The sequence below is a fragment of the Pieris rapae genome, chromosome 23, assembly GCF_905147795.1.
Source record: "Pieris rapae chromosome 23, ilPieRapa1.1, whole genome shotgun sequence".
NCBI classification, from domain to species: domain Eukaryota; kingdom Metazoa; phylum Arthropoda; class Insecta; order Lepidoptera; family Pieridae; genus Pieris; species Pieris rapae.
Window position 1 is genome coordinate 3,096,796 of NC_059531.1, and position 22,981 is coordinate 3,119,776.

The 22,981-nt window shown below is 32.3% G+C and overlaps 1 protein-coding gene across 3 annotated transcripts in view; it reads left to right on the top strand.

The window, feature by feature from the left end:
* Positions 1–1,430: 1,430 nt before the first annotated feature.
* LOC111002113 (diuretic hormone 45) overlaps positions 1,431–22,981 on the top strand; it is a 70,589-nt gene continuing 49,038 nt past the window's right edge. For 2 of the 3 annotated variants that reach the window (XM_045633558.1, XM_045633559.1), the window contains exon 1: positions 1,447–1,530. The gene's annotated coding sequence lies outside the window, so the exon portion shown is untranslated. Of the gene's footprint in view, positions 1,531–22,981 lie in introns of all 3 variants that reach the window. The other variant, XM_045633557.1, reaches the window with a different exon arrangement.

The following is a 22,981-nucleotide window of genomic DNA, read 5'->3' on the forward strand; positions in this document are numbered from 1 at the left end:
ACAACAGTGTTATGTAAGTTGTTTTTAAATGTAGTTTATGTACTAATTTCTATGTACTCGAAAATAGGAATATTGTTTTCCAAAACTTCTATGGATGTGATGTATAGTAAAAATCGTGAAGTAAAATCGCTATTTTTCTTTTAAGTATTATTTAAATAATTCGCACTTTAGAATGTTTATAGAAGTGTTGATGTTCAGTGATAACCAATGGACACGTTGCCAGAAATTGCGAGAATTCCGTAAATGCGAGATTTTAAGAGGTACTTTCGTATCACCTCGACGTCCACCGTTCCACAACTGCGCGTTTTTCTAGGCAGTTTTTGCCGCGCACCACCACTTTGTGGAACCAGCTGCCGACTGAAGTATTTCCGAACCAATTCGACTTAGGGTCCTTCAAGAAAAGAGCATACAAATTCTTAAAAGGCCGGCAACGCACTCGCGAGCCCTCTGGCATTGAGAGTGTCCATGGGCGGCGGTATCACTTAACATCAGGTGAGCCTCCTGCCCGTTTGCCACGGTTATATAAAAAAAAAGTACGCTCTTTTTTGACTGACCTAAGTTGAATTGGTTTAAATACTTCATTGGGCAGCTGGTTCCACATAGTAGTGGTGCGATGCAAAATGGCAGTTCTAGAACTATACACGTAGAGATGATACGGATGGAAGTGTATGATTGTCACCTTGTTTATCTTGTATCTTTTCTCTATACAAAAAAATGTGTCTCCTCATGACGAAATGAAAATAGGAAGCATTCACTCTCTCTCTTTCTCTTACTATTCCCCGAATGAAGTTCATAGATTACTACCGCTGTCCATGAACATCCAAAACGTCAGAAAATCAATCATTTAACAATGAAAAAATTACATATAGCGGTGATAATTGTGAGGCGATGAGTCCCACAAATTTATTTTCAGTGATAGAAAATTTAGCAGCGGCTAGTCGCTTCACCCTGCGACTTTTATCCCTTTTTTTAATAGAACAAACAATCGGGCAGGAAGCTCACCTGATGTTAAGTGATACCGCCGCCCATGGACGCTCTCAAAGCCAGAGGGCTCGCGAGTGCGATGCCGGCCTTTTAAGTATTGTTAAGATTACCCATTGGTAAAGAATCCCTGAGATAGGTTTAAACATAAATCTGAGGCCTAGACCTAATAGGATGTAACGCATCTGATTTTAATTTAATACGCTATTCCTCAAAAACATTTCCACTTTTTTTTTTAATTTTCTGTAACAGACTATTATGAATAAATTAAAAACTTCCGTACAGAGTATGACGCCACAATTACATCGGACGATTTCCATATTCAAATTTGATTAAAAATTGACAGTTGAGATGACCGTCGCGGAGGCGGTCATTGTGATTTGATGAATGACAGGTGCGCATGCGTGCTCGGCGTTTCCACAGAATATAAGCAAGCCGCACCATTTGAACGGGACACTAGTTTGGCGCACTATGCTCGCGTAACTTTGCGAACGGCAAAAGTTTTGAAGTTTATTGTGTCTGTGGTTTTTGTTAGTTCAATTTAATACGGTGAGTCATTTATATATTTATATGTAGAAATATTAGATATTTATTAGTTAATTTCTATTTTAAATGGAAGCGGAAAGTATTAAAAGTATTGAAATTTTTCGTATTTATTGAATGTAAGTACGAATTTTTTTTTTAATTCTTCGTATTGTCGTTTTATACGTTTGTATAAAAGTATTTTTATTTCAACAAAAATTTTAATTACAAGATTTTTTTCTAAACCATCGTTTAGACTATTAGAATAATAAAAATTTGATTAAAAATTTAGCCAAGATAATGACACGTTTGTAATTATAAAAGTTTTATTATTTCAACAAAAATTTTAATTACGAGAATTTTGATATTTTTTAAAACTATCAATTAGGCTATTAGAATAACAAAATTGTTTTAAAAATATCGCCAAGACAAAACCACGTTTGTAATAAAAGTTATAGTTAAGTTATTTAAACGAAATTGAATAACGGAAATTTTAGATATTTTTTGGTATAAGTTTATACTTATTATTATTAATAATTGTATTAAAAATTTCGCAAAGAAAAAAAACTATATTGTATTTTTAATCACGAGAATTTTTGAAATTTGTGTATTCCATCGCAGTGAGACTTAAATCTGTTAAAACATATTTTTATTCCATGACTGATGTTAGTCATATATATTAATAAAAATAAATTCATGAAATGTGACGAAAACAAAATATATAGTTTTAGATTACACATGTTAGCTTAGTTTTATGTATTTACAAGCTGACGAAATTATGACTGCCAGTGAAATCATCTTAATTTATCATCATCATTTAGATGATTAAACAATACTACATAATTTCAATGCATATCTTGGTATATCGTTTTATACTTGAATACCAAAAATCATTGTATATTTCTGAACATTTTAAAGTGTTTTAGATTTGTCCTAATTTTTTGGGAATCGGCACAAAATAAACAGCTTATATTAAATTTTAATATAAGCTGTGTGTATTTCTGTAAATAAATAAATACATACAACATAAAAATTCTTATTAAGTTTCATTTTTTTTTAAATTTTAAAAGGATAATGTTCACACAAGGATATCGTTATGGCATTTGCTAGATGGGACTATATTTTAATTAAACATTTGGTTTTTTATATTAATTTCTTTACATGTATTTTATATACCAGTCAATTCATACAATTCTCACTTGATTGCAAGATTTATTAACACTAAACCTATATTTAAAGGTGTTAAAATAACAGATATTAAAAATAAAATTGCCCAGTTTTGCGTCTCTTTTCACTACAAGGTGAGCGCTATTTGACAGAAAGAGACAAAGGGTACTTTGGAGTTTTTATCATTAATGGCGGGATTAAAAAACGTGTAAGTATAGTCTCGTATGTCAATATTCAATACAGTTTATCGTACCACAGAGTAAATAGTAAAATAGAATATTGGTTAACAATCAAAATTGGATAGTTGCGATTTTAAATTTATTTTACATATATATACTTATATATATATATCCATATACACGGGATTTAGTCTCAAACCATCTCCAGTGACTTACGTACATTTAGGTAAATTTAATTAGATTCCTATGGGGATATTAGCAAATCGAACGATGTTGTATAACATATATTATACTAGCGGATCAGACAGACATATGATATTTCTAGCGATTAGGATATTAAACAAAGTATAAAAGAACCGACTTCAGCGCCATCTGCCGGGTTCATTTGTGAATCTAAAACCATGCAGGGCTCCACCCAAACACATACAAAAAAACATTGAAAACGGTATAGCCGTTTAAGAGGAGTTCAGTGACATACTCACGTACAGTAGAATTTATTATTACATATCCGTTAGATCAAACTACACATGGTGTGCACATTTTATTGAAATCGGTTCAGTAGTTTAGGTGTCCATAGCGGACAAATAACATGATGCGTAATTTAATATTAAGATACCTGCAGCTGAGTTTCATCATCGGACGTCGAGGCAGAATACGAAATTCCACCCGTATCACCTCGACGTCCGCCGCGTTCCAAAACAGCGCGTTTTTCAAGGCAGATTTTGCCGTGCACCACCACTTTGTGCAACCAGCTGCCCACTGAAGTATTTCCGAACCAATTCGACTTAGGGTCTTTAAAAGAGCGTTCCAATTCTTGAAAGGCCGGCAACGCACTCGCGAGCCCTCTGGCATTGAGAGTGTCCATGGGTGGCGGTATCAGTTAACAAAACGTGAGCCTCCTGCCCGTTTGCCCCTTGTTCTATAAAAAAAAAACAAAAAATAAGATAAATGGTATTATAGACAAATGGGTCATTCATATAAACTAAGATAGAATGTCCTTAAATGACACATGATTATGTAAATATTTAAAAAGACATACATTAAATTGTGTGACACAAATGTTACCCAAAGTTTTTCTCGTTACGTTCGTTATGCGGGATAACGATTCTGGTAATTGGAAAATATTCCCCTTATAGAAGCTACCCTGGTCCTTGATTACCTGACTTACCTGGTTCCTATCGAAATAATTAATATAATAATAAGAATAAAATACGTTTAAAGAAATCGCTTTTATAACGGATTAAAACTTGGATTTGCTATAAACTTATAATTATTTTACATAATAATAATATTGTGTTTTTGTTTTTTTTTATGTATCCTATATCAGTTTAGTTAATTTTTTTTTGGTTCTGTTAAGTATGTTTTTTTCCTTCTTATTGTATTTGTAATATCTATTTTTGCACTTCTTGCCTACCTTATGTAATTTAATCCTGTTTTTAATTCCTTTACTCACAGTGGTTGCCTGGAAGAAATCGCTCCAAAGCGATAAGGCCGCCAGTTGCTTTTCATCAAATTATGTTTATTATTATTATTTTTTCCTTTTATCTAATGCAACGAAGTGTTAATAAATAAATAATTTACATTTTCCCGACGTTTCGCGTGCTTTACAGCGTGCGTGGTAACTGAAGACCGAAGGTGTTGAATGTCAAAAAGTATCGCAGCTGTAGAAAAAGTTCATACATTGTAATGCATACTTATAATGAATGAATACTGAACACTTTTTTTTTCATCTGTAAGATACGACTATGATCACTGAAATAGCGCATCTCTCTTTCCATTGTCTCTTGGTGATTCTAATTACATATTTATAAAAGAGATAGATAGATAATTTCATTCGATACTCACGGAAGGCTTTTACGGTAAACCTATCAAGACTAAAATATCCTTCTCCCGATGCGTAATTTACCAGGCTTTTGTTTAAAGTAGGTTCTAGTCTATTTTGTATCAGAATATTTGTATGCAAAGAGAAGTTCATTTAGACGATTATTTTTTATTTTTTTTTATAGACCAGGGGCAAACGGGAAGGCGCCTCACCTGATGTTAAGTGATACCGTCGCCCATGGACACTCTCTGTGCTATAGGGCTCGCGAGTGCGTTGCCAGCTTTTTAAGAACTTGTACGCTCTTTTCTTGAAGGACCCTAAGTCGAATTGAATTATTTTTTTATGTATAAATTCGGTTAGGTTAAATTTGATTACAAGTAATGTATTGGTTGCTGATTAGGCATGTTATGTTATCAGTACATCATCTACGTATACATGTCCTGTATAGACTTTTGCCAGCTGTGTGGCTGTTAACTACAGATACAAATAATCTAAAAATTCAAAAAAAGTAATCAAAGGAGTGGCCTCCAGTACATTCACTATAACAGCCTCCATCATGAGAAGGCTGAAAATGACAAAATCATTTGAATTAGTAATAATTCACCAATTTATTAAGTGAAAAAATTAAACACAAGAAAAGAGTTTCGCCCTTAATAGAGGCTGTAAGTAGTGTTATTAGACACTTTCTATTATTAAATATTATTTTTAGTAAAGTAAAGTAGTCAGACTTAAATTACTCATTAGTTTAGTTTGGGGTAGATCAGTATTTCCCAACCTTTTCTGTGCGATCCCCAGAAGGCCCATTTAGAAGGAGAGAGTTTCTCGTCTCGAAGGTAATATTATCGAAAGATCATAAAAAAGTTTCTGCGTCTCATTCACATCTCTTGCTTTTCCACTTTGGCTACAATTGCCTCGCAGTGGAATATTTATTGTGTCCATGTAAACAGCATGTCAAAGGCAATAATCACATTCGAATTTCGAGGTTTTGCCAGAGGGCATATATAAATGTATTTTAAATTAATCAAATCTGTAAGTAAGTAAAAAAAATTCTCTCGTACTTAGGACACATTTATCTAAAATAATCAACGCTGAAGGAAAATCAGATAAGTCGTTACGGTAGAACGATTCAATCAAAACAATAAGATTGAAGGTGAATTGGAATTAAAAGCTATTTCTGAACTGAATTTAGTATTTTATTTCAACTTATTAGTAATAGTTGTTTGCATTTCTAACGTCACATTGGCTATGCACGAATTGCCTTTTGTACACATCACACTTCACCATGCCCTAGACTCGAAGTCTTCAGCATCAAGCACAGAAGGTGTTTGATGTTAAGTGATACAGCCGCACACATTGCCAAGGCCTTTTAAGAATCGCTACCTAGGACCTAGACCTAGGTTGTAGTGCCACAATTTGTGTGATAATTAAATTAAATTTTAGTAACAAAAATTCTAGAACTAATTTATCCACAAAAAGGAAATGAAATCAGTTTTTCGTGAGGTGCAAACAACAATACTAAAAGTATTCCATTTAAAACCAAACTTTCACTTTACAACGCGCTTTGCGAGTCAGTCATTAATTACAGACTTATATATATATATATCAGTTATATATATATATAAGTCTGTAATTAATGCTCGACTCATATAAAAATGAAGAAATTCCAATTTTTAATACTGCTTTGTACATCGAGAGCAAACAACGAATACGCCGAGAGATCACTGAGGTTTTTGCTACCGTGGCTAATAAATACCCAGTCAGAATATAAAAATCTCCTGAACAAGACTGCTATGGTTGGTAGTGCATACAAACCACAGCGGTTTTCTAATGCAACATATTATGATTTAGTGTAGTCCTTTATTAACATGACAATCTTTAAGGAATCCAGATATTTATAAACGTTTCGCCATATTTATTACAAAAAAAACAATAAATATAACAACAACAACAAACATAAATATACATAAAAATTAAAAGCAGGGCGGCCTTATCGCTAAGAAGTGATCTCTTCTAGGCAACCATAGTAAGGGGAAAAATATAAGTGCAATTAGTGCGTAACTAAATCTTATATAAAACCTCAATCAGAAGTAATACAAAAAAAAATAACAATTTTATTTGTTAACTTAAAAACTAATCTCACAGATTCATGAATGGCGATGCAATACAAAAGAAAATAAATTACAAAAGTAGTATTCAAAAATGAGAATGTAAGTAAATCAGTAGATTGCCGGCCACGCATTTGTAATTTGCAAATTGTTGCAGTGCTAAGCTGTCAATACAATAACCGCTGGTACCAAAAAAAAATTACCCCGGAAACAGAGAAACAACTAAATATGTTACAGTTACTGTAGGCGTCCATGCGCCGGGTTGTCTCTCTTCCTAAAATATAGCGAGGGGGCCGATGGCTGGCCATGCGTCATACTCGTGAACGCGTGCTACTTGTGGTGACTGGTTGTACTTGAATTCGTGTATGGGGTGATATTAGTTGTTTCTACTACGTATTTGCGTGTTGTTCTCCTGCTGATAGAGTACAAATCTTTGTTTTAAATTAATTTTTTTATTCGAGAAAAAAACTTGGCGAATTAAAAGTATAGCGGAGATTTTATTGCCAGTTCTTCTCTTCCGTTCTACGCTCTTGATTTGAGAACTGGCAGTAAATGTAAAATTAGAAGCATTCAATGTATATTTCTTTTTTGACGTTCATAAGTGTATGAATATGTTCGATGAAAATCTGACCAAAATGGTCGATATTTCTCAGTTCAATTATGCATAGAAAAGCCAAAGGAAATAAAGGGAATGCTCTCGGGAAAATATGTATTGAAAATCCGCAATAATCCACGCCTGTCCCGTGTGGGCTCAAGTCTCATGTATTACCTACCGCCCACTATTTTGATCCTGACAAAATATAATAACGCTATACTGGTAATGTACGAAATAAATCGTAAATAACCAATGCCCAAAAAAAGACTGGAGAGTATATAACTCTCTAACTCTTATTATATCTATAGTAGGATTTATATAAAGGGAATATATTATTTTGAAGTGAAACTTCTTTATCGGGGTTGGAAAAAAGTTTAGTGTAACATTTTTTCGTTACGCGTGACATTCTTCCGTTACGCGCCATCTTTTTCTTATCCCTACCATGCGTGATTCGAAGTATACTTTCTCCAGCTGAGTAGAGATTGGTATATATGTTACAGCCAAAGTAATTAATCTGGATATTATGTATATTATCTAGCCATTATTTATAATGTCTACTCAATTTAGATAAAGTGATAATTGACACGGAATTAATCACATTAACTAGCAATTTTCTAGAAAAGCTCACAGCGGGATGAAGAGCGGGAGGGGTAACAAGTCAGTTAGACCGTATTTATTACTTTGGATAACTTTGACCCGCTATTATGAATAATATCCGGATGAAGTGATAAATTTATCATATTGTCTAGTCAATTTTGTTATTATATATAATGACCAGTCATTATGTATAAAATCTGTTTAATCACTGTGACTGTAACATATATATATACTAGCTGACCCGGCAAACGTTGTTTTGCCATGTTTTTGTGCCAAAAAATTAAAGTTTATAATTAACAAAAAAAACATAAGGGAAGATTGTAAATAAAATAAAATAAAATAAAATAAAAAGCCTTTTTATTTCCTACAAATATAACTTTTTACATTGGCCCATCTCCAAGCGCTTACTTATCTAATTAAAATTAATACCATCTTATTTTTATTTATTTTCTATATTATTTACCTATAACTATTTTATTTATTGTTATTAATATACTACTTATATAATATTTGCTACTATATATATCATATTTACTACTAGATAATATTTACTATTACATTATTTTATTGTATTATTAGCTAGCTTGGTTAGATTTTAGTATACTTAAATAATATAATTTGTAGGAACCCCATTATTGGGTGAAGGCCTCCTCCAAAGATGCCCAAAGATGCCCATTTGTCTCTGTCTGTCTTTGTTTTTGTTTGGCTATTTTTAATGTTGATCTAATTAATCGGTGGTCTGACGGATAGTTTAAATTCAGGACTTCAAAGTTATTGAATAGTTTTGGTTGGTTGGATAGTATATAGTCGATCTCATTTTTGTGTTGTCCATTTGGGGATCGCCACGTCTATCTCCGGCTACCGTTTTTCTTGAAGCATGTATTGATGATAGTTAAATTGTGTTCAAGTGCGTAGTCGACAAGTCTCTGTCCTCTATCGTTTCTTTCACCGTCCCCATGTTGATGCACTATTAAGTATTCACCTTCTTTAGGAGCCTCTTACGTGTGTTTTTTTTTATAAGACAATTTTTTGGACAATGACGTAATAGAGTATTCAGAACTTGTACTAAGAAGTGGAGTGAAACTATAATGAGTTTACCCAAAAAATGGAAAAAGGGGATTGTAAATAATAAAAAAAAAATACGTTTATTTTGGAACATAAGATCATCGAGGTATCACTTATTCCACGTCAATCAATTCGAACCTGTAGGCATCCCTACTCATCGGCAAAGAAGACAGACGGTGTAGGGCGAGAGAAAAAGCCGGCGTAAAAAACTCTCGGTACTCTTTTAAAAAAGCAAATCATCAAACAAATATATCAAATTAATTAGAAGTAGCCTGCCCAGCACTAGTCCCTGGCCCTTTTATCAACTTAATCTAATCGATAATCACTAACTTTATAGTAAGCCTTTTTACACAGCTTTTCTTTAATACGTAGACACAAGTCAAGTGTCTTTCACATTCAGAAGGAAGCCAAACGTATCATGAACTCATATTTTTGCCTTGTAAATTGTGTACTTTTAATTATAATGATTTTATTTAGAACATATTTAAAAAAAACAGTGTCTGACACACGCCGTCAATTGTTTGGGTCCAAGCCGGTTTCCTCACGATGTTTTCCTTCTGCGTGAGAGCGAGTGATAATGCGCTCATAATCATAAAGTACATTGGTGCACAGCTGGGTCGCACCTAAGTACCCACAACCTGGTAAAATAGAGAGATGAAATATGAAGTTCAAATTTAAACTCAAAAATATCTTTATTCATATACGTAAACATGTACACTTATGAACGTAAAAAAAAATTAATTAAATTTACATTTACAACTAGTTCGCCAGGCGTAGAGCGGGTAAGAAGAACTGGCAAGAAACTTTCGGCCACTCTTTTCAATCGCCAAGTTTTAATACAAATTGTTGAACTGGAGCAAATCAATCCCAAGGATTAGGATCATTTAAGTCAAGTCAAGAGTTGTACGCCGCTTTTTCTATATGTACCAAATATAGTATGATATCAAATACAATCTTACCCTATATATACAGTATACACGTTTAGACATTACTTATATTATGAAGATTTAAAATTTTATAGGCACTTGCTATAGGTGTGAAACAGTCCATTTTATTTATTTATTTATTCACACTTCGTTGCTTGAAAGAAACACAAATAACACAATATATAAATTACAAGGGATGCAACGGGCGGCCTTATCGCTAACAAGAGATCTCTTCCAGGCAACCCTAGTAAGAAAAGAAAACAATAAATAAATAAAAATGATGAGTGCAAGAAGTGCATAACCAGAGTTAGAGTTATATAAAAAACAAAATATATTTATATTAATCTATAAACCTTAATCTAGAAAAAACAAAAAAAAAAACAAAAAGTAAAAAGTGCACATGAATCATGATAATCCAATTCAAGATCGGTCTCACGTCAGTTAGTAGTTAGTGATATGACGTGGACAGGTAATGTTTGTACAGCAGAAATTTAAAGGAAGATAGAGAAGGAGCTAAGCGAATAGTGACGGGAAGTGAATTCCATAGCCTCACATTTTATTAATTATATGCAATTTAATTTGTATACATTGGCATTTAAGAATTTCTTCCCTCGCCCACCTACTTGGCTTCGTAACGTAATTACGAAAAGTACATTATAAAGTTTATTTGTCTGTTTTGTCTGAATTAAACATGCTTTCATTCATCATTCATGTAATTAAATAAAGTGTCACCGGTCTCTAATAAAAAAAATCCCAGAGGTCAAAGAAGAAATAAAATACTCTGGGCATCGGTAGCATAGCAAATATTACCATGTTATATACTAAAAAGATAGGCTAAATCCCATTCAGGAGAAACGAAGTTGCGTCAGCTAGTAATAAATAAAATATTGTCTAAGAATTCCAAAATATTATAGACTGTATCCAAACAAAAGTCCCAAACTTCTGTATAAGCTGCCCGATTATGTCTGAATATATTCAACGTAAGAGATGATCCCACGGGGCAAAAACGTGATCGAAATAAACGCCCAATTGGTTTTCTATTGACGCAGTGTCCCATGTATCAATGTATCCAAATACGAATAGACCTCTAATAATATTGTAAAAATATTGCTATATCAAACCCCCAATGTAAAATAACCATTTTAAATATGACGCACGGTGTACTTTCATAAGAATAAAATATATCTATTTTGGAACATAAGATCATCATGGTATCACTTAGTCCACGTCATTAAATTCGAGCCTGTTGGCATCCCTACTCGTCGGCAAAGAAGACAGAGGGTGTTGGCCGAGAGAAAAAGCCGGCGTAAAAAACTCTCGGTACTCTTTAAAAAAAAGCAAATCATCAAACAAACATAAATAAGTCAATAATAACATATATTAAGCGACTGTGTTAAAAGCGAAAGTTGATTTGTGGCAGTTTTGTTTATCGATCAGTCTATTTGCCTAGTTCTAGATTATATATTTATTTAAAATTGTTCAAAACTGTTGTCTGCACCTTACATATCATAGGTATATAAATATTGTATATAATAGGATTTTTAGTTTAGATAGATAGTCATCTCAATAGGATTTTTAGTTTCCGAGAAGTGTGTTATTATGTTCAGGTGATCTCCTTTTTCAAAATAAATCAGTGATTGCCCATGAAGTTGTAGGTTCATTTTTGTTTAATATTTTTTAAAAATCTACAAGAAATACAAAATACTCGTAATTGAACGGTCGGTTTATAGGTTTTAAACCAAATAAATAAAACAGCTGTTGTTCTCAATGCAAAACGCATTTTTATTCAATATTTTAAAACAAACAAGAATTACTTGAAAGGTGACAATTTATTTATAGTTTATTTAAACCTAACCAAAAAAAAATTGTTCATAATGCAAATCGCATTTTTGTTCAATATTTTTAAAAACAAACAAGACATACTTGAACGCCTGAATTGAAACCAAATCAAAAAACAGTTGTCCTCAGACCTCAGCCAAAATTAAATTTTTGTTCAATATTTTTAGGTGGACCGTGTTGCTACAACCTTATCTTGGATTTCTTGATCCAAGAAGATCTTTTCTATTCCTGAGACACGCTGTCATTTTTAGGTCTTATACCGGTTTCCTGGGAGACAGGGGAGTGTTTTTTTCTCCATGCGAGTGAGTTTGAATTGCGTATATATCTTTTAAGATATATCTCGTTTAAAGATATATCTTTAAACGAGTAATTCTTGTATATATATATATATATATATAATTGGCTGCAACGATTTTCATGAAATTTATTTTCGGGGGCGATAAATCGATCTAGCTAGGTTTTTTTTCTTTAAAAAACCAGTTCCAAATTTTCAAAAAAAAGTTTCCAAAACCATATTTTTTTCTTATTCTGTCGGTAAGATCGAAAAATATTATTCATATTTCATCGTTTTATTAGTATGTAATTGGTACTTAAATATAATTTCCAAAATACACAATTTATAAAAAAAAATGCCCAAAAATACTAAAGATTAATTGTTTAAAGAATAGTTGGTGTGCATCAGTGCTTCGAAGGCATTACCTCAGGTCAATACTTCTCCTCTTGTAGCATCATTAAATGATTAAATAAGTACCACTCGGAGTACGGATGGAACATATGTTAACGTTATCTGTTTGAAACTAACCGCATTGTTAGGAAAAATATGACAGTTAAAAACATTTTAATGAAATTGTTGCCAGAAGCTTTCACTTTGTTGTTGGAAAAGTTTGGCGTATATATATAATTGTATATGAAAGGTGTTTAATAAATGTATCTTGAAGGGTTTTTTATCTGTGAATACACGATATTTCTTAAATAGTCAAAAGATTTTTTATCGTGATTCATGTCCATTGTATACTTTTAATGTATCCAGTATCAGTTTAGTTTATTTTTTGTTCCTGTTTAGTTTCTTTTTAATAATATATATGTAATAAGTATTCTTGCAATTCCTGCCTACGTTATGTAATTTATTGATTTTTTTTCTTTCGTGGTTGCCTGGAAGAGATAGCTCGAAATCGATAAGGCCGCCAGTTGCCCTCCTTTTCATTTAATTATGTTAATTTTTTATATTATAATGTAACGATGGGTTAATAAATAAATAAATAAGATCTCAACATACAAATACACAGTATTTACAATTTTCTTAACCTACATAGTACTAATAATAATTAAAAATTAAAAATTATTGTTTACCAGTTATAATTATATTAATTATATTATTTTTGGTCCCTGTCTGTGGCTTTAACAAAACAAAAACAAAAAATATCTTCATTCATATAGGTAAACATGTACACTTATGAACGTCAAAAAAAAACAAATTAAATTAATTGTAAATTTACATTTACAACCAGTTCGCAAGTCAAGGGCGTAGAGCGGGTAAGAAGAACTGGCAAGAAAGTTTCACATTATTAACACGTACGGCCCATTTTACGTGTTTTATCGTAGTTAGCCTAAACTAAAATAATAGTATTAACAGTCTTAATCCGCCCATCGCGATGTAGAATTAATAGTTTAGTAAATTTTGTCAGTTTGATTCGCCCGTGGGTAAGCCTAAGGGGAGTTCCAAAGGGATAAGCAACAATTATCTAATTTATATGGGTCCAGTTAACTTCTTATCGCCATAACTGAAGGCAGTATGTCTTATTGGGAGATTGTGTAATATTAACATTTAAAGGACAGTGTTGGTATAGTGGTTTCAGCATGCGACTCTCTTCTCTGAGGTTGTAGGTTCTATCCCTGACTGATCAAACAGTAAAGGAACATATCGTGAGGAAACCGGCTGGCCTTAGACCCAAGAAGTCGATGGCATGTGTCAGGCTGATCACCATAGTATATTGAAAGACACACATACATAGACCCAGAGTTGACCTAGTGGTTGGTGACCTAGAAGTTGTAACCACTGGTTTATTTTATTTTAACAAATTAAGATTAAATTATATCAAAAAATGTTAATGTTAATTATTTTAATGTTACACCCGGATTCGAATCGTTTGATTAGTTACGTTTATTTCGCGTTTATGATCCGCGAATAATATTATCGATATATACAGATTAGCGTTGAAATTGAAATTTAGGAGTGTAGGAGGCTGCCAGTCAACCGCCAAATTAGTCTTGACAGCTTTTAATATTATTTAAGGGCGGAATCAAGGGCCTACAACCCTTTGCAGACTGGCGTCAAATGTCAGCTACATTTTTCTTTATAGGCAGGTGTTTGTCGGTCTACTTTGAAATACAGACGTCATAGTTGCTCCAAAGACTCGACTTGAGAGTCGAAAACAACTTGGCCCGATCTAGTTTATATATTTTCTATACACATACATACAAACAATCTAATAATGTAAATTATTCTAGATTCACACAACACAATTGTTTTCATCAATTACCACTTTTGGTTGTTTCTTTCGATCTGTATGCTGCTTGCGTTGGAGACATGGCCTCAAATTGAGGCCCCCTAAGTTATGATGACTCAATGGCTTGATGGCTCAATTACCATTTTGTATATCATTTATATGTTTTCCGGGTGTGGTCCCCAAGTGGGGCGTGTGTATATAGAGAGTTTATTTATTTATTTATTTATCACTACATTTTTCTATCTTAACAGTAATTACTAATACGATACAATTCCAAAATCCAACACCAACTATTCTAGATAAAAACTTAAACTTATATTCCTAAATCTATCTATCCATAACTAACAATATAGCTAGCAACTCTTGTTGAATAAATGAGTTGCTTTGGTGGTTATATGTGTGATGTGGTGTTTGAATGTAAGCTTGTTTTCCAGAATTATGCCTAAGTATTTTATTTTATCTGTGAATTTTAGTGGTGTGTTATTAAAAAATAAGTTGCAATTTTGCGCTAGTTGCTTTATTTCAAATGTGCGTGGCAATGTGAGTTGAGTTCAATCAGATGAGTTTTGGCAAATGCCTCACAAAACAACCCGAGATTTTGATTCCTCTAGCGAAACTTGCAAATTTTGCAAAAAGTTTATTTTTCTCCATCGAATCGTAATTGTTTCTTGGAGAATAATTCGCGTTAATTAAAACAATAGGTTAATGCTGAAATAGTTCAGATAAATTGCATCAAGTCGAAGACGGCCTGTCCTCTCACACGGATAATTTAAGTATATATAGTCTATAATAAATATATACCAATATGTCATCTCTGAAGACTCTGAAATGTCTTCCATATGGGGATAAAGAAGACATATTTGTAACGATTTTAACTATTGGGATTTAAACAATTATTTCACTATTAAAATACAACATTATCCTTGAGTGACCTATTTCCAAAATATACATATATACTATAACCTAAACTAGAGATTTATTGTAGACAATGTTTTCAGTCTAGGTACGCTTGGTTAAGAATTAGTTTATTCGTTAACGATGTTTTGGATATTTTTTTCAAATACGGCCAGCACGGTTTGTGCATTAGCCTAGGGTAAAAACAGGGAAACGGGTAAAAAAATTATAATCATGAATGGAAAATAATCTATATAATAAAAGATTAATTCTTATAGAGATAGATAAAAAAGGAGTGTAAGAAAAGATATTTACATAAATACACATTTATATTATCTAAATTTTTATATTATTACCTAAGATAAAAGCTGCTAATTACAAAATTATTTATTTTAATAAATAATTATACAAATAATTATTTATTTCGTAATCCTACAGCTAACATAAATTATACATAATTACAAACAACACTGAAAATATAGCCAAAGATGAATCAATCATTTTAATACAAAAAATTTAATGTACACAACCATAAACAAATCCAGCTTCGTAACATTCTAAACAGATAATAAATTGTAAATGCATAAAGCGTAATAGATAACAGAAAATAGAATATCAATATTTTAAATTTTAAACCGCGCGGAATAATGACATTCTGTCGTGAACCGGATGGAGCCTCGGGCTATATCCTTGATACAGTTAGCTCAAGTGAAAATGCATTAAGGTACTTTCAAAATCATTTTAGAGCGGGAAGACTTTCGAGGGGTTACCAAAATGTCATCAAATTCTTGTACAAACAAATTTTGCTTTCGAAATATTCGTTTGACAACGCGGGTTTTTGGCACATTTTCCTAACGATTTTATTGAGTATTAATTAAACAAAAAAGATTGCATATCCATGGTTCAAATGAATCACCAATTAAAGCTAAAGGTTGAAGAGTTGAATAAAGTATATAATATTTATATATTACATAAGAAAAACCAAGTGTTTGAATTATTCGTGTATGCGGTGATATTAGTTGTTTATACTACGTATTTACGTGTTGTTCTCACGAGTATGTAAGTGCGTGCTCCTATTTCACCATGCCTCCTGCTGATAGAGGACAAATCTTTGTTTTTAATTTATTTTATTATTCTTTATTACTCAAGATGTCTCATGGAACATGGAGTTGCAGCTCCTTACAAGCGTCGTGTAAAAGAAAAAACTTTGCGTTTAAAAAGAGTGGTGGAGAGTTCATTGCCAGTTCTTCTCTTCCGTTCTACGCCCTTGATTTGAAAACTAGCAGTAAATATAAAATTAGAAGCATGTATATTTCTTTTTTTTTGACGTTCATAAGTATACATTATGTTACCTATATGAATAAATGATTTTTGAATTAGAATGAATTTTATAAATAAGAACTAAATAATAGAAAACTATAAGAGAATTTCAAAAACTGAGGTTTACCAAATCTTTATATAAATTATTATATAAGAAATGTTATTACTTAATCTTACAGAGTATCTGACCGATAGACTTAAATTTCTTTTAGAAAAGTTATGTTTTTATAATGTTAATAATATAAGCCATAGCAAATAAATAATGTATCTTGTATTGAATATATTAACTTAAGATACCAATTTAATTTTAGTATAACATATTATATAATAAGATAAAAATATAATTGTAGTTAATTCTAATATACCTAAAAACTAACCTTAAAATTTAATTATTAAAAAATATTATTAAAAGGAGTCCCTTTAGGCAAGGTTCCGAAGATACTGGCAGCGTTCCCCCTTTGAATAGCTAGACTAATTCTTTGTGCGAGGTAGCTGCCAGCTCGGTCTCCAGTGATGTCGACTAACCTTTTTGATAATTCCCTAAAAAGCCTTCGTACCCCACGGACCAAGGGTCTCTACACCGAATAGGACAAAATCATATTCAGAGTTTAGAGGGGTATTTTCAGGATTTAGCTTTTTCAGGCGCATCACAAGCCGCCCCATATGTTAACTATGATGGAGGGTAGAATGTATTTACTATGGTGGAGCATGGCCATCACGACATTGCTGTGTCTAACCAAGGTCCTTATAGTAAGATTTATTTTTGAGTTTGAGAATTGTATGATCGGAGGAATTTAGGAGGAAAAATAGGATATAGCAATAGGTTCAAGAGGTTTCTCCGAGAGTTTCCGCAACAGTAAAGAAGAGAACAGCTTATACCAACAAAGGCATGTAAATAACAAAAAAAATACATATGTGCAATTCACACATGGTAAAAGTGAAACCTTCAAAAACAAAGTTTTTATAATTAATCACATAAACGTATTAAACATTTCTTTAAAAACAGTATATTTTAATGATAAATTTTAATTTATAAGTTTAATATAAATCTTTAATTTGGCAAAAACTAAAACAACGAAAGTTTGAAATTCAATAAAATGAAAAAGCGGCAGTGAAAAGAGTCTGTAGAATGCCTCCCATCTTATTTACTCCCACGTTAAATCTTATGAATTTATGTTTCTTTCTCTTTTTACTGACGCTTTTTCCGTTGCATCCAGTTTTAAATCACAATGATTCCAAAAAAGCTTCAATTCAAAAGTAAATCGTATTCTCGAAAGTGACTTGTTTGCGGGCAACATTTCCTAAATAATTAAATCAACATCTAACTTATAATAATTGAAAAACAATTCATTTTACAAACATATAATCACCAGTTGAAGCAATTAATCCAAACGATTAAAACATTACATTTATCCCACTTTGAATCAAAATTAATATCGGAAAATGTTGGATATAAGCGCTCATTATAATTTCACAAAGTCAAAGACATTCCAACTTTCCACAATGCCACACAGCCTTTTGACGATTATTTGTTGATAATTTGAATCTTTACTTAGGATTGGACAAAGTCTGTTTGTAGCCAAATTTTATGGGAAACCGCTTTGACGAAACCCTGAAGCCTGGGGCATTGGGTCTACTTGTGATTTAAAGGTTATTCAAGTCTATTCAACTTCATCACAAGATATCAGAGAGTTAGTAGAAATGGTGAAGGAATCTATCGTAAGGAAACCGGCTTGCCTTAAACCCAAATGTCGACGGCGTATGTCAGGCACATGATCATCTATTTCCTGTTAGATTGACAGATTATGAAACAGCCTCAAAATCGTTAATTCATTTAGGTAGCACAATGTACACTTATGAACATCGAAAAAGAAATATACATTAAATGTTATAAATTTTAGATTTACTGCCAGTTCTCAAATCAATGCGGAACGGATGAACTGGCAATAAATTGTCTGGTACTCTTTTTAATCGCTAAGTTTTTCGTTTTTTATTTATTAAGCCATTAAATATTTAGCAGGCATCAGTCTCACATAAACAATAACTAACCCTCAAAAGAAGAATGACAATTTTTACAGACATTAACAAATAGTTGTAACTTAACATGTATGAAGTTTTGTGAGAAAATAAATAAAGATTATTATTATTACTAAACCATGTTCCAAAAGGTTTATTTTGTTTAGTAACTCCAGCCGTTTAAGGCTAAAACGTAAGAATTTTTGATACCAAATCTTCACAAACAAAATATTCTCACCTCTACTCATGTAAAACATTTTCAATATTGACGAGAGCGTTGAAGCTATTGCACGTGAGATTGCATTTCAAACGCAAAGACTTTTCAGCTAACATAAATCGAGTGAAAATGTATTTGTCCCTCCATCGATATTTTAATACATCGCAAACATCACCTTTTTATATTTTTTGCTATTTTTTTTTCAAATCAAAAATCATTTATTCATATAGGTAACATAAGTACGCTTATGAACGTCAAAAAATGAAATATACATTAAATGAATCTAATTTTACATTTACTGCCAGTTCTCAAATCAAGGGCGTAGAACGGAAGAGAAGAACTGGCAATAAACACTCCGCCACTCTTTTTAATCGCCAAGTTTTTTTTACACAATCTTTGTAAGGAGCTGCAACCATTACACCATGTTCCATATGACATCTTGAGTAATAAAGACTTATATACTTATATATAATATTAACTTAACAATTAAATCGGTTCTGACCTAGTGGCTCCACCGTGCAACTCTCACCCCTGAGGTCATAGGTTCGATCCCCGGATGTGCACCAATGGACATATTTTATTCATTTCGCTCGTACAATGAAAGAAAACATGAGGAAATCGGCTTGCCTTAGAACCAAAAAGACAAAGTCATCAGGGACAGAAGACTGATCGTCTACTTGCCTATTATATTAACAAACGATCATGAAACAGATACAGAAATCTGGGGCCCAGATATTCACGCCATTTTTTAAAATAACTATATCGTTTTGAATTTCTTCAATTAAGGTTTTCAAAATTTTTTACGCCATGGCTAAACTGCCGTTTAATGCTTTTAAGGGTAGATTCAATTTTTAAATGATTGTTACAAAATTCATATATCGCCAGTCGATGAAAAATATATGCAATGCGTGACATCCACTTGTGATAGAAGTTCCTTCAAAAACAAAGTTTTTATAATTAATCATGTATAAATTAAACATTTTTCACTATCTAAATGTAATTAACTTCTTTATAAACAGTAACTTTTAATATAAATCTTTAATTTGGCAAAAATTAAAACAACGAAAGTTTGAGATTCGATGAAATGAAAAGCGGCAGTAAAAAGAGGCTGTATAATGCCTCCTATCTCATTTTCTCCCATTTTAAATCTTATGAATATATTATGTTTCTGTCTCTTTTTACTGTCGCTTTTTCCGTTGCATCCGGTTTGATTCACATCGATTCTAAAGAAGTTTCACTTTAAAAATAATTTTTTGTTTAAACGAATTGGCAAATTCATTGAAAGCTTAATATAGCGGGACAACATCTAAAAATCTAATATTATTTTGACATACTATATCCATGCTCAAACCATGTATAAAATTTAAATCACCCATGTAAGTGTTGTCATTCGACAATTTTATTGGTTGTATATATCGCAGTCGTTTTGTTAATTTCGTCCTTACGACGCTAAATAAACTGAGAGTCATTAGAAATGTTTTCCAGACAATAGGATTTCATTATAACATGAAAGTGTACTTATTTTAGGATAATGGATTTAATTTTGTTTATTAATTACAGATTGTTACAATTTTTAATTGAATTTTAATGTGTGGAAATCTTGGTCTAATTTCGTACTTGTTAAGAACAATAGCATATCTTGAGGTGATTTATATTTATTAGGGCCTGTGAATTTTTCTCTGTATAAACCTCTGAGTTCACAACATAAGTTTTTATTAATGAAATAAAAAATAGGGGTTGATTGTAAAGAGTTGACAATTCAGGGTCATATGTATTTACTAATGCTGTATCATAATTTTTTTTATCTAAAATTGAAAAAAAAATTGGGGGTGGATTACCCTTAACATTTAGGAGGATGAAAAATAGATGTTGTCCGATTCTCATATTACACTTCAGTTTTGTTAACTTTATTCAAATGTTATATACCTAACATGGTACCTATTGTAGGCGTGTTTAATGACATATAATAATAATGTTCGGAAAGGCAATTTAAGGTACAAATGTACATAAAATGTTCCCCTTTTACTTCTTGTTTAACTTTAAGACGACTCGAGCACAATTTCCGTTTCCGTTTTCTAGACTCTCAACTTTTAAATGTACTTTGACAATATCATGAATGTATTGTTATTCACGTAGAAATTTGAACAATTTTGTGTTTAAGCATTTTTTCGTACAGCATGTTACAGGTTAATGAAATGAATCAGGGACACAAGATCAAAACTATAGGTCTCAACAAGGATATTTTTTCTTCTTAGTAGGATGACGACGTTCACACGCTATTTTTTTTTTCGAAAAAAAAAAATTTTTTTTGGTTCTTATTATTTGCTATGTCTGTAACTTGACCACGGGCATCATGCACATCCAAGGTGGACCGTAGCTATGTTTGCTATAGGTGCGGAAAAGCGGGACACAAATCTGTCAAATGTGACGATGCGCCACATTGTGTTATATGTGCAAGCGAGAACATGGCGGCGAATCACATGTTGGGGGTAAAGACTTCTATGGCGATGTCAATGTAATGATCATGGTTGCTGCTGCAGTCAGTCACGGTGTCTCTTGGTAGAATGCTTACGCGGCCCCAAGTTACCCCAACAGTGACGTCATTGGTGGTAGGGGTTTATTGGGTATGGCTTTTAGATAGACATGCATTTCCCTCAATATAAAAAAAATGTCTATCTTGGTACATATCAAAAGCACTTATCAAAAGAATGTGAAATATGTCAGAATACAAAGATACATTTTGGGAAAAAAAGACAACAGAATAAATCACACAAAAACAAAAGATATACGATTAAAAAACTTAAATGAAAGTGGGCTGGGTATACCATCAGAGGACAGTCAAAATGGAGCAAGTCATGAGTGATGATAACATGGCGTGTATCGTTGCAATTGGAGGCCTTTGCCAACAAAAGGCAAACAGAGAAGATTGTTAAGGAAATGTTAAAATTTAAGTTAATTTTTTGGCGTATATTATTATTATGGCAAATATAGTGCTGTCACTTATTATTTCCGTAACTATGTCAAGAATTTGGAAATTATGTTCTCGTTAAGCTCTCGCTGTACGTACCAAATATTCCCGCTTTCAGTCGACAATATCATAGCAACGTTTATAATCTTTGACTTCATACTATCGCGGTATCAAAGTAATTCCGATCGCTAAGGATATATACAACTTCGCAACACAACAGTTTTCGAGTGGTTACATTCTACTCTTGTGTACTCTTTCCACTTACCAACGTTTAAGGATTTCATTAAGGCTACAATACAACCTGTTTTGCACCATCAGAATCGTTTTATTGCTTGCCATCGCAAAAGAAGAATTGCAGTTTTACACATTAGGCCTCCTCTCTCCAGCGTCAACATTGCGATAAATAAATAAATAAATCAGTGGCGCTACAACCTCTTTAGGTCTTGGCCTCAGATTTCTGAATCTGTTTCATGATCATTTTTAAGACGAACGTGCACTCACTTCAGTTTTGTTCCTTTAATCTTTCCACTAAGCCCGTGGTGTCAAGAAGCCAAATTCTTCTAAAGACTAAAAAATCATAGATTAGTTTATTAATAATAAATCGTTTATTTGCAAAGATAGTGGCTATTAGATCAACAACAGAAATCTGCACAATCGGCCATATATAAATAGGCATGCTAATGTCATAAATTTTTACAATGCCATATAAGAATATTAACATAATGTCATAATAACAAGTTAAGTTATTTTAGTATTTAAAATGAAAATCAAAACAAATTTTAAAAGTTTGGTCCCTGTGGCTATACTGATAACGAGAAATACCGAACAGTAGAATTGACGGTAACAAAGATCTTAGTTCTTTTTAATGTAGATAATTAACGCGAGCCCATCTTTTATTGGGAGTGAACATCGTCTGCTACATGATCTGCCCGATTACTAGAAAAACCAACTTAGTTAAAAAAACAAATGAATTTATTTTTTATCCGGCTTATAAAGTCAAAGTGAGACAACTATTAACTAACCTATTTCATTTAATGTCTAACATATATATGTTAATTTTATACCCTTTCTAGGGAAAACATATGATTGTTGAATAACAATTTGTATAATTCCACCATTCTTCTGAGCAATACGTCTATAATAGTAGAATTTTATTTAACCTTACTTTAATGTTGCGTCCTGGGTTTGATTTCGGGTATAATATATTTTTTTTTAGAACAGGGGGCAAACGGGCAGGAGGCTCACCTGATGTTAAGTGATA